This window comes from Choloepus didactylus, chromosome 1 (assembly GCF_015220235.1).
Source record: "Choloepus didactylus isolate mChoDid1 chromosome 1, mChoDid1.pri, whole genome shotgun sequence".
Classification (NCBI taxonomy): Eukaryota; Metazoa; Chordata; class Mammalia; order Pilosa; family Megalonychidae; genus Choloepus; species Choloepus didactylus.
In genome coordinates, this window is record NC_051307.1 from 195,621,616 (window position 1) to 195,634,282 (window position 12,667).

The 12,667-nt window shown below is 39.1% G+C and overlaps 1 protein-coding gene across 6 annotated transcripts in view; it reads left to right on the plus strand.

The window, feature by feature from the left end:
* SNRK (SNF related kinase) overlaps window positions 1–12,667 on the plus strand; it is a 72,694-nt gene that overhangs the window by 40,513 nt on the left and 19,514 nt on the right. The window lies entirely within an intron of this gene.

Below are 12,667 nucleotides of genomic sequence, written 5' to 3' on the forward strand. Positions count from 1 at the left end.
AGGGTCCACAGCGGGTAGCCTTTGAGGATTTTAAAGAGATGATAGAATTGGCAGGACCTTCCTGACCTGGAGTCAGGGGAAGTCAGGTTTGATAGACCAGGCTAGAGCGCAGAAGGGGACTGACAGGTGTGGGGGATGGGGAAAAGATGAGCTTAGTTTGGGCAGCATTGAGTTTTGAAGCCCCCAAGGGCTTTTAGTGGGATTCAGGTGTAGCATTCAAGAGAAAGGTCTGGGAAAGAGGTTTTTAAAAGTAGATAATGAGATGATGGCATTCCTTCTCACTTCTTTTTAAGGGAAGGAATATTTTACTGTTAAATAATAAAACCTTGTTTCTAACTAGAGTATTAAAAAAAACAGGAATAATAGATCCTAAAACACAAACTTTTCCAAATTCTTCATTTCTCTTTTGCCTTGCTCCTCTTACACCATTAGTTGAAATGATCTGACAGTTTTCTACTTTCAGAATGTCTCCAGTCATGTTACTTAGGATCAACCACTGATCTTGTTTGGTACAAGAAAGAATCTTTAGTAACCAGAGCTACAGGTAATTTTTTTTTTTTTTTTTTTGCATATATTTTTTTTTTTTTATTTTTTATTTTTTAATCATCATTTTATTGAGATATATTCACATACCACGCAGTCATACAAAACAAATTGTACTTTCGATTGTTTACAGTACCATTATATAGTTGTACATTCATCACCTAAATCAATCCCTGACACCTTCATTAGCACACACACAAAAATAACAAGAATAATAATTAGAGTGAAAAAGAGCAATTGAAGTAAAAAAGAACACTAGGTACCTTTGTCTGTTTGTTTGCTTCCCCTACTTTTCTACACATCGACCCATAAACTAGACAAAGTGGAGTTTGGTCCTTATGGCATTCCCAATCCCACTGTCACCCCTCATAAGCTACATTTTTATACAACTATCTTCGAGATTCATGGGTTCTGGGTTGTAGTTTAATAGTTTCAGGTATCCACCACCAGCTACCCCAATTCTTTAGAACCTAAAAAAGGTTGTCTAAAGTGTGCGTAAGAGTGCCCACCAGAGTGATCTCTCGGCTCGTTTTGGAATCTCTCTGCCACTGAAGCTTATTTCATTTCCTTTCACATCCCCCTTTTGGTCAAGAAGATGTTCTCCATCCCACGATGCCGGGTCTACATTCCTCCCCGGGAGTCATATTCCACGTTGTCAGGGAGATTCACTTCCCTGGGTGTCTGATCCCACGTAGGGGGGAGGGCAGTGATTTCACCTTTCAAGTTGGCTTAGCCAGAGAGAGAGGGCCACATCTGAGCAACAAAGAGGCATTCAGGAGGAGACTCTTAGGCACAAATACAGGGAGGCCTAGCCTCTCCTTTGCAGCAACCGTCTTCCCAAGGGTAAAACTTATGGTAGAGGGCTCAACCCATCAAACCACCAGTCCCCTATGTCTGTGGTCATGTTAGCAACCATGGAGGTGGGGTAGGCGAATACCCCTGCATTCTCCACAGGCTCCTCAAGGGGGCACTACATCGTTTTTTTGTTTTTTTTTTTTTTTCCTTGTTTGTCTTTTTTCTTTTTTTCTTTTTTTTAACTTTCCCTTCTTTTTTCAAATCAACTGTATGAAAAAAAAAGTTAAAAAGAAAACAAACATACAATAAAAGAACATTTCAAAGAGACCATAGCAAGGGAGTAAGAACAAGACAACTAACCTAAGATAACTGCTTAACTTCCAACATGTTCCTACTTTACCCCAAGAAAGTTACATACTATAGCAACATTTCAGTGAACTTGTTCCTACTACATCCATCAGAAATTAACAGACCATAGTCATTTCTGGGCATCCCCAGAACGTTAAATAGCTTATCTGTTCTTCTTGGATTATTGTTCCCCCTTCCTTAATTGCTCTCTACTGCTAGTTCCCCTACATTCTACATTATAAACCATTTGTTTTACATTTTTCAAAGTTCACATTAGTGGTAGCATATAATATTTCTCTTTTTGTGCCTGGCTTATTTCGCTCAGCATTATGTCTTCAGGGTTCATCCATGTTGTCATATGTTTCACCAGATCGTTCCTTCTTACTGCCGCGTAGTATTCCATCGTGTGTATATACCACATTTTATTTATCCACTCATCTGTTGATGGACATTTGGGTTGTTTCCATCTCTTGGCAATTGTGAATAATGCTGCTATGAACATTGGCGTGCAGATATCTGTTCGTGTCACTGCTTTCCGATCTTCCGGGTATATACCGAGAAGTGCAATCGCTGGATCGAATGGTAGCTCTATCTCTAGTTTTCTAAGGAACTGCCAGACTGACTTCCAGAGTGGCTGAACCATTATACAGTCCCACCAACAATGAATAAGAGTTCCAATTTCTCCACATCCCCTCCAGCATTTGTAGTTTCCTGTTTGTTTAATGGCAGCCATTCTAACCGGTGTTAGATGGTATCTCATTGTGGTCTTAATTTGCATCTCTCTAATAGCTAGTGAAGCTGAACATTTTTTCATGTGTTTCTTGGCCATTTGTATTTCCTCTTCAGAGAACTGTCTTTTCATATCTTTTGCCCATTTTATAATTGGGCTGTCTGTACTATTGTCATTGAGTTGTAGGATTTCTTTGTATATGCAAGATATCAGTCTTTTGTCAGATACATGGTTTCCAAAAATTTTTTCCCATTGAGTTGGCTGCCTCTTTACCTTTTTGAGAAATTCCTTTGAGGTGCAGAAACTTCTAAGCTTGAGGAGTTCCCATTTATCTATTTTCTCTTTTGTTGCTTGTGCTTTGGGTGTAAAGTCTAGGAAGTGGCCTCCTAATACAAGGTCTTGAAGATGTTTTCCTACATTATCTTCTAGGAGTTTAATGGTACTTTCTTTTATATTGAGATCTTTGGTCCATTTTGAGTTAATTTTTGTGTAGGGGGTGAGGTAGGGGTCCTCTTTCATTCTTTTGGATATGGATATCCAACTCTCCCAGCCCCATTTGTTGAAAAGACCATTATGGCTCAGTTCGGTGACTTTGGGGGCCTTATCAAAGATCAGTCGGCCATAGATCTGAGGGTCTATCTCTGAATTCTCAATTCGATTCCATTGATCTATATGTCTATCTTTGTGCCAGTACCATGCTGTTTTGGCAACTGTGGCTTTATAATAAGCTTCAAAGTCAGGGAGTGTAAGTCCTCCCACTTCGTTTTTCTTTTTTAAAGTGTCTTTAGCAATTCGAGGCATCTTCCCTTTCCAAATAAATTTGATAACTAGCTTTTCCAAGTCTGCAAAGTAGGTTGTTGGAATTTTGATTGGGATTGCATTGAATCTGTAGATGAGTTTGGGTAGAATTGACATCTTAATGACATTTAGCCTTCCTATCCATGAACATGGAATATTTTTCCATCTTTTAAGGTCCCCTTCTATTTCTTTTAGTAGAGTTATGTAGTTTTCTTTGTATAGGTCTTTTACATCTTTGGTTAAGTTTATTCCTAGGTACTTGATTTTTTTAGTTGCTATTGAAAATGGTATCTTTTTCTTGAGTGTCTCTTCAGTTTGTTCATTTCTAGCATATAGAAACATTACTGACTTATGTGCATTAATCTTGTATCCCGCTACTTTGCTAAATTTGTTTATTAGCTCTAGTAGGTGTATCGTTGATTTCTCAGGGTTTTCTAGATATAAGATCATATCATCTGCAAACAATGACAGTTTTACTTCTTCTTTTCCAATTTGGATGCCTTTTATTTCTTTGTCTTGCCGGATTGCCCTGGCTAGCACTTCCAGCACAATGTTGAATAACAGTGGTGACAGCGGGCATCCTTGTCTTGTTCCTGATCTTAGAGGGAAGGCTTTCAGTCTCTCACCATTGAGTACTATGCTGGCTGTGGGTTTTTCATATATGCTCTTTATCATGTTGAGGAAGTTTCCTTCAATTCCTACCTTTTGAAGTGTTTTTATCAAAAACGGATGTTGGATTTTGTCAAATGCTTTTTCAGCATCTATTGAGATGATCAATTGATTTTTCCCTTTCGAGTTTTTAATGTGTTGTAATACATTGATTGTTTTTCTTATGTTGAACCATCCTTGCATGCCTGGAATGAACCCCACTTGGTCATGGTGTATGATTTTTTTAATGTGTCTTTGGATTCGATTTGCAAGTATTTTGTTGAGGATTTTTGCATCTATATTCATTAGGGAGATTGGCCGGTAGTTTTCCTTTTTTGTAGCATCTTTGCCTGGTTTTGGTATTAGATTGATGTTAGCTTCATAAAATGAGTTAGGTAGTGTTCCATTTTTTTCAATGTTTTGAAAGAGTTTGAGTAAGATTGGTGTCAGTTCTTTCTGGAAAGTTTGGTAGAATTCCCCTGTGAAGCCATCTGGCCCTGGGCATTTATTTGTGGGAAGATTTTTGATGACTGATTGGATCTCTTTGCTTGTGATGGGTTGGTTGAGGTCTTCTATTTCTTCTCTGGTCAGTCTAGGTTGTTCATATGTTTCCAGGAAATTGTCCATTTCTTCTACATTATCCAGTTTGTTGCCATACAGTTGTTCATAATATCCTCTTATAATTTTTTTAATTTCTTCAGGATCTGCAGTTATGTCACCTTTTTCATTCATTATTTTGTTTATATGGGTCTTCTCTCTTTTTGATTTTGTCAGTCTAGCTAGGGGCTTGTCAATCTTGTTGATCTTCTCAAAGAACCAACTTTTGGTGATATTTATCCTTTCTATTGTTTTTTTGTTCTCTATGTCATTTATTTCTGCTTTAATCCTTGTTATTTCTTTTCTTGTACTTGGTTTAGGATTGGTTTGCTGTTCATTTTCTAGCTTCTTCAGTTGATCCATTAGTTCTTTGATTTTGGCTCTTTCTTCCTTTTTAATATATGCGTTTAGTGCTATAAATTTCCCCCTTAGCACTGCTTTTGCTGCATCCCATAGGTTTTGGTATGTTGTGTTCTCATTTTCATTCGTCTCTATATATTTAGCAATTTCTCTTGCTATTTCTTCTTTAACCCACTGATTGTTTAGGAGTGTGTTGTTTAACCTCCAGGTATTTGTGAATTTTCTAAGTCTCTGATGGTTATTGACTTCTAATTGTATTCCATTGTGGTCAGAGAATGTGCTTTGAATAATTTCAATCTTTTTAAATTTATTGAGGCTTGTTTTATGTCCCAGCATATGATCTATTCTGGAGAAAGTTCCGTGAGCACTAGAAAAGTATGTGTATCCTGTTGATTTGGGATGTAATGTCCTGTAGATGTCTGTTAAATCTAATTCATTTATCAGATTGTTTAGGTTTTCAATTTCCTTATTGGTCTTCTGTCTGGTTGATCTATCTATAGGAGAGAGTGATGTGTTGAAGTCTCCCACAATTATTGTGGAAACATCAATTGCTTCCTTTAGTTTTGCCAATGTTTCTCTCATGTATTTTGTGGCACCTTGATTGGGTGCATAGACATTTACGATTGTTATTTCTTCTTGCTGAATTGCCCCTTTTATTAGTATGTAGTGGCCTTCTTTGTCTCTCAAAACATCCCTGCATTTGAAGTCTATTTTATCTGAGATTAATATTGCTACACCTGCTTTCTTTTGGCTGTAGCTTGCATGAAATATTTTTTTCCATCCTTTCACTTTCAGTTTCTTTGTGTCCCTGTGTCTAAGATGAGTCTCTTGTATGCAACATATTGATGGTTCATTTTTTTTGATCCATTCTGCGAATCTATATCTTTTAATTGGGGAGTTTAATCCATTTACATTCAATGTTAAAACCGTGAAGGCATTTCTTGAATCGGCCATCTTATCCTTTGGATTATGTTTGCCATATTTTTCCCTCTCTCTATTAATATCCTTTATTGTACCCATACCGAATCTCTTTAGTACTGAACCTTTCTCCAAGTCTCTCTGTCCTGTCTTTGTTTCTCTGTCTGTAGGGCTCCCTTTAGTATCTCCAGTAGGGCAGGTCTCTTGTTAGCAAATTCTCTCAGCATTTCTTTGTCTGTGAAAAATTTAAGCTCTCCCTCAAATTTGAAGGAGAGCTTTGCTGGATAAAGTATTCTTGGCTGGAAATTCCTCTCACTCAGAATTTTAAATATATCGTGCCACTGCCTTCTCGCCTCCATGGTGGCTGCTGAGTAGTCACTACTTAGTCTTATGCTGTTTCCTTTGTATGTGGTGAATTGCTTTTCTCTTGCTGCTTTCAGAACTTGCTCCTTCTCTTCTATGTTTGACAGTGTGATCAGTATATGTCTCGGAGTGGGTTTTTTTGGATTTATTCTATTTGGAGTTCGCTGAGCATTTATGATTTGTGTATTTATGTTGTTTAGAAGATTTGGGAAGTTTTCCCCAACAATTTCTTTGAATACTCTTCCTAGACCTTTACCCTTTTCTTGCCCTTCTGGGACACCAATGAGTCTTATATTCGGACGTTTCATATTATCTATCATATCCCTGAGGTCCATTTCGAGTTTTTCAATTTTTTTCCCCATTCTTTCTTTTATGTTTTCATTTTCCATTCTGTCATCTTCCAGGTCACTGATTCGTTGTTCAACTTCCTCTAGTCTTGTACTATGAGTGTCCAGAATCTTTTTAATTTGGTCAACAGTTTCTTTAATTTCCATAAGATCATCCATTTTTTTATTTAGTCTTGCAATGTCTTCTTTATGCTCTTCTAGGGTCTTCTTGATTTCCTTCATATCCCATACTAGGGTCTCATTGTTCATCTTTAGTTCTTTGAGTAGCTGCTCTAGGTGTGTCTCTTCTGGTCTTTTGATTTGGGTGCTTGGGCTTGGGTTATCCATATCGTCTGGTTTTTTCATATGCTTTATAATTTTCTGTTGTTTTTGGCCTCGTGGCATTTGCTGACCTTGATAGGGTTCTTTTAGGGTTTGTAGACCAGTTGAAGTCCTTATCTCTAATTTATCAGATCTACAGCTTCGTGGAGTACACTTTCTCTAACTAACCAGCAGGTGGCGTCCACGAGCCACCCGTTCTCCACAAGCCAGATCTCCCCTGCTTAGCCTTTTTGGTGAGTGGGGGAGTGAGTCTTGTGGGGCCCAATTGGTGTCCCAAGCTTGCGTGTGTAGTTGGTGTTGCCTGCCCTGTATGTGGGGCGTGTTTCTGGGCAGTCGGGGAGGGGGGGTGGCCCTAACAATCAAATCTCCTGATGATCCTAGAGTTTTAAAGCTACTGCAATAGTCTAATCCTTCAGTTCAGTCCTGCCACAGTTTGTCTCTGCCACTGACCCACAAGTCTTTGGTATTGGCGTATGGCTCCTGAGACTTGCAAGTGGGCCCCTCTTCCAGGCTGTGCACCCCGGGTCCTCTGTTGAGGGATGACTGTGCTATGTCGCAGGTGAGTGCCGTCCCCCCAGGGCAGTTCTGGGCTGCTGGGCTGTGTTGGGAGGCTCCCAGTCTGCTCAAATGATGGCTGAATGGGGCTCTGTTAATTCACACTGCTCCCCCTTCCCAGCTCTGGGACATTCAGCTGAGGTTGCAGGGTAGGCTAATGTCCACGCCCAGTTTTGTGGTGTGTGCCTGTTATTTGAAGCACTTCCGTCACACTGGGTTGTCTGGGGCAGCTCTGGGCTATGGGGCTGGCGATGGGCAGGAGTGTTTCCTGTCCACCAGGATGGTGGCTGTGAGCGGACACCCCCCTTTTCTTGGGAAGTTGTGTTGTTTAGTGAATTTTCTCAGCCACTGGATTATTGCCTTTTGTCTCAGAGCTCTCTTAGTTCTGCTCTTGACTTGACGTGCCCAAATTTCAGTTCTTTGAAGCTTTCTGTATTGAGCTTCTTAGAGTAATTGTTTTAGAAAAAGCAAAAAGGATTTAAAAAAAAAAAAAAAAAAAACCGCCCTCCTCAGAGATCTAATGGGTTATTGAAATGCTAATAGACAAAGCAACCAGGGCCATTAAGGAAAGGTGCCCAGGGCAGAGAGATCAGCCTTGCTTCGGGATTTGCAAATGCGCCTCAAGGCCTGATCTCCGCCCTTCCCCTTTCTGTGTTCACCAGAACTCCAAAAATCCTCTGCTTTTATTTTGGAGTTTTTCGTGTTGTTTTTTTTTCTATGCCTGTCTCCTCTCTGCTGGGCTGGCTGCTCTCAGAGTCTCTGGTGTCTGGCCTCAGTCTATCTATGGTTGGAGTTTGAATCAGTAGAATGAGTTTCCGGTAAGAGCAGCCACTGCAATTCTCCCTTCTCCTTCCTGGAGCTGACAGCCCCTCCTCCCCCGGGACTGAGCCTGGCAGGGAGGGGCGCGGGTCCCCTGGCCGCAAAAACTTACAGATTTCGCTGATCTCAGCAGTTCCACGTTTTCATGAGTGTTGTATGAAGTATGCCCAAAGACAGATTGCTCTGTGGTGTCCAGTCCACGCAGTTCCTGGCTTTTTACCTACTTTCCTGGAGGAGTAACTAAAACATACAGCTCACCAGTCTGCCATCTTGCCCCGCCTCTGCATATATTTTTATTTTCGGAATTTGTTCAGCTGTCGGAACGTTCCCTTTATCTGAACATTCTACTTGCTGTACGTTCCTTTCACCTTAACCCAAGGGAGCCTATGTTGTTGAAACAGCACCCCCTAGTAGGCCGCGGCCCTCCACGCGCCGACTCTCAATCTCTTACTGCGGGACCGTTGTGAGCTTAATCTACAGGTAATTTTTGAATGCAGGTAATTAGTTCTGTGGAAACAAGAATTCAGCTCCAGAGGCCATGGGCGCTTAGATTTCTGAATGTCTTCAAAAGGAACGAGATCCTAGGTTTTATTGTCGAGGTCTTGAGACGTAAATGCTTCTGAAACACTGCTTGCTGTTCTAAGAAGGCATTGCCTTTAACATTGGCATTGAGTCATATGTCAGTTGCTAGTGACCACGGTTGGAGCTGGATAGTGATTACATAAAGACTTGCAGCTGTAAGCAGTGTGCTACGAGGTGCTGGCCCTACTTCATCTGCAGTGGTTTTAGAGCACCATAGTCCTGTTGCTTCTCTCATGAGCCATGGCTATACTGGGGAAAGAAAGCTGGGGGAAAGAGGTTTCTACCTGAAACGTTTCTGGTCTTCACATTTTTATAACTTTCTAATCCCTGTTCTTTCTTTTGCTGTTGAGATAATTCACTTCAGAAATGATTTTTTTAGAAAACCTCTCCAAAGTCATGACCCCCCCCCCCCACCTTTGGCATTTGCTTTTCCTCAAATTAATGATTGGTATGTTCTTTTATTCTGTTTTGTTTTCATTTTGATGTTTTCATAGCCTGCCTAAAATGAACTTTATATTATAAACTCCACTCCAACTCTAGAAATATCTTGGCTCAGTTATATAACGATAGATCTACTGCGTGTCAGCAGATAAGACCTCAGTGCTGACTTAGTGATCTTCTTTCCAACTAGCTTGAGAGCAGCCAGTGAGGGGGACCAGTGACTCCCACCCTTTATAATGTAAAAACTGCTTTATCTCTCCCCTCTTTCTACAGCTCCATGAGTTGGAAAATTGCTTTTAACCAAACAAACTGTATTTATTAAAAAATATTTTCTGTTTCCATTTTTATTAACTGAAGGCTTAGATGGGGGTCTGAAATAAAAGTAGCAAATATTATGAACATTAAATCTGATTATTCAGATGGTTGGTGTTTGTTAACCTGTGTACCTTTAAATACAAATGGACAGTTTGATTAACAGATTTTAAAGATGAAAAATGTCTCCATTCCACACCCCTTCTGTTCTACACTCCTACCGAAATTACAGTTTTCTTGAATCCCTTGTGGTCCTAAGGGTCTGATGCTGGGAGCTTTTTATTTTATTAGAGAAATTTGTTTTGTTTTAAGAAAAAAGATAATTGAATATATCCACTAAAATGAATTTTTATTAAGACTGGTACCACCTCCCTCCATCCCCCATTTGTGGGGAATGTAATATATGATTGTTCTTTCTGCCATTCTTGGTCCTGTAATACCATGTGTCTACTCCTGGGACCCAGTCTCCTGAATCAGTGCCTTTTTTACTTGAATGATGAAGAGGCCTTGGCTATTACTCTCCCTCTCATCTCTGTTCATTTCTCTTCTCCATGTTGGCTGTGTCCCTCCTCGAGCCTACCTGCTTTATGTGTCAATTTTTTATAGTGAATTGGGAGCCCTTCAAGGGCAAAAGTGTCTTTCACTGATTTCTCTGTTCACCGCGCCTAGAACAGTGCCCAGCGCAGATGGATGAGAGCAGAGCAGTAGCAGTGGCAGCTGCCTTTGAATGTTTTCTGTGTGCTGGATTCTAGTTTAATCTTTTTAAATGCCTCCAACAGCTTTAAGAGAAGGTAGACTACTGTTATTATTCCAGTTTTATAGATGGGGAGATGTATTTTGAAATAACTTGATGATAGTCATACCACTTATGTTTTAGTGACTTATTTTTACCTCTTTCCTTTAGCCCTTGGGATGCAAAGTTAAACTGACTCAAAGACAAGAGTAGAGCAAGAGGAGAAATTAAAAGCTTGGAAAATAAAAAACGGAATAAATGACCTCTTGAAGAATAATATTGTCTCAGTGAGAGGGTCATTTGCTCTATTCTTAGTTACAGTGTTCTTTTCTAGTTTAAATGCCTTGAATTATGTCATTTAGCTTTGCAAACCACTTGGCATAGAATTATCTTTCTATGTTTCTCAACTTTTAATCATTTCCATGTTCATGCTCATGTTATATGAGCCCTAACTGGAAACCATGTGTATGTTTGTGTTGCGTTTCTTCTCTTTTCTTTTCTGTTTTTCTAAGCACACATCACTTCCTACAAGCAGAGTGAATTGGTTTGCTTGGGCCAATGATCCAGAAAAGAACATTTCCCCAAAATTGGGCTTCCTTGTTGCTGTTGAGGTTAATATTTAACAGAAAAAGTAAGCTTTCTTTAAATAAGAATTTTGGGTAATTATTAAATGAGCTTTGCATAATTATATTGTCAAGTGTCATCATTTGACAGTATAGTGTACAGAAAAGGTAAAATACCAAACTGGTTTATCTATAGTTATAGTATGAATTTCTGGAAGAAATAATGTAACCAAGTTCATTTTATAAAAATTTTTGTTTTGTAGAATTTATGTAGATAGGTATTTATTGTATCTCAACTATGTATGTGATAGTGATTATGTATGATTATAGTAGTAGTAGCATTAGACATTGTCTCATGGTTTTTATTTTAAATACCCTGATTTTCATGTTGATGCGTTTTTATTGTAAACCATTTCAAATCCACTTTTTTGGAGTGATAGGAGATGATTAAGTATAGACTATAAATAAAAATCTGGTGAATTCCCCCCACCATCCCCCCTCGTCTGATGGGCATCAGTAGAAATGTAGGACTTAAATTCTAGAATGTAGCTGGTTTAAAAATTGAGGGACAATATTTAGTAAAGGTAGAGTAATTATAATTAATTGCCACTTGTTCACAGTGGTGACTGGGGAGCTGGAGCAGGTGACCAAAAATAACAGACTTAAGTTAAATAAAGAGGGTTTAAGTTAAACATCAACTATATAAATTTCCTTTAAGCTACTAGAATTAAGGTTGCAAATTCTTCTCACTGAATATTTAACAAACAGGTAAATTCTCCTCACTGACTATTTAAAGAACAAGTTTGACTAGCTACCATTACTCAGATTATTTGACTTTGAATGAGGATGACTGTCTTTTCCAAGGTCAGGGCAATGAAATGAGGGTTAGTTTGTGGCATGGAATTTTGAGCCAGCTTGCTGTCGTGGGGCAGTGGGTTAGGTGATTCTTGCAGCCAACGAGCAGTGACAGGCAGACCTCCTGTACACACCACAGTCAAGAGTTTGAACTAATTTATATCAGTGTTCTAAGTTCAGTAGATTTTCCCATCTGTTCTCTGATTTCCACTGGAACATCCTTAGTAAAATTTGTTGTACTTACAAGAAAAATTACAATTTGTGCAACTTTTGGTTTTCTGCCTTCATTGCCTTATTAACAGTTTTAATTCCCTTGGAAAATAACATGGAAACATTATTTTGGTTGTTTTAAGCTTAAATGGAAATAGCAGTTGTATGTCCTGTTAACAGATGTGATGACAAAGGCCACATGGCCTGCCCCTCTGTTCTCTTCTAAGTGTGCTCTATAAGCCTTTTGTGGCTTGAACTGATCTTCTGTTACATGAATATTTGTGTTATTGTGTCTGTACTTCAGTTTCTAGAGTGAATTATTTGTGATATCCTTCCTAAATGAAGGTGTCCTTTTTTTCATCTGAAAAATATTTTTTTTCCATCCGATTGATGGGTTTGTTCTTTATTTAATGGCAAGGAGTAGGGTGTTATTTGGTATTGTTGGAATTAGTCTAACACTAGAATTTGGAGGTTCTCAGATGTCAAGCAGTCCAAACTTACAATTAGTGCAGGAATGCCATTAGCAGAATATTAGACAGATGGTTGCTCAGCTTTTGTGGACTACTTGTGGTAATGAGAAATATACTAACTTTGTAATCAACTGGTTTCAGTATTTTAACAGCTTTTTGGGTAGCTCCCATTTTTAAGCCAAAGTGTGCCTCCGGATTACTTATATCTTCAGTCCTAGTTTTGTCCTCTAAGTAATATATAACTAGCCTTTTTTTCCTTATGACAGCCTGGGCGTAGTCCTCTCTTCTCTGAGCTTTAATTTTCTTATCTATAAGGTGATCATGAGTTATGTGACCCAGTTACCTCTCCAAAACTGAGG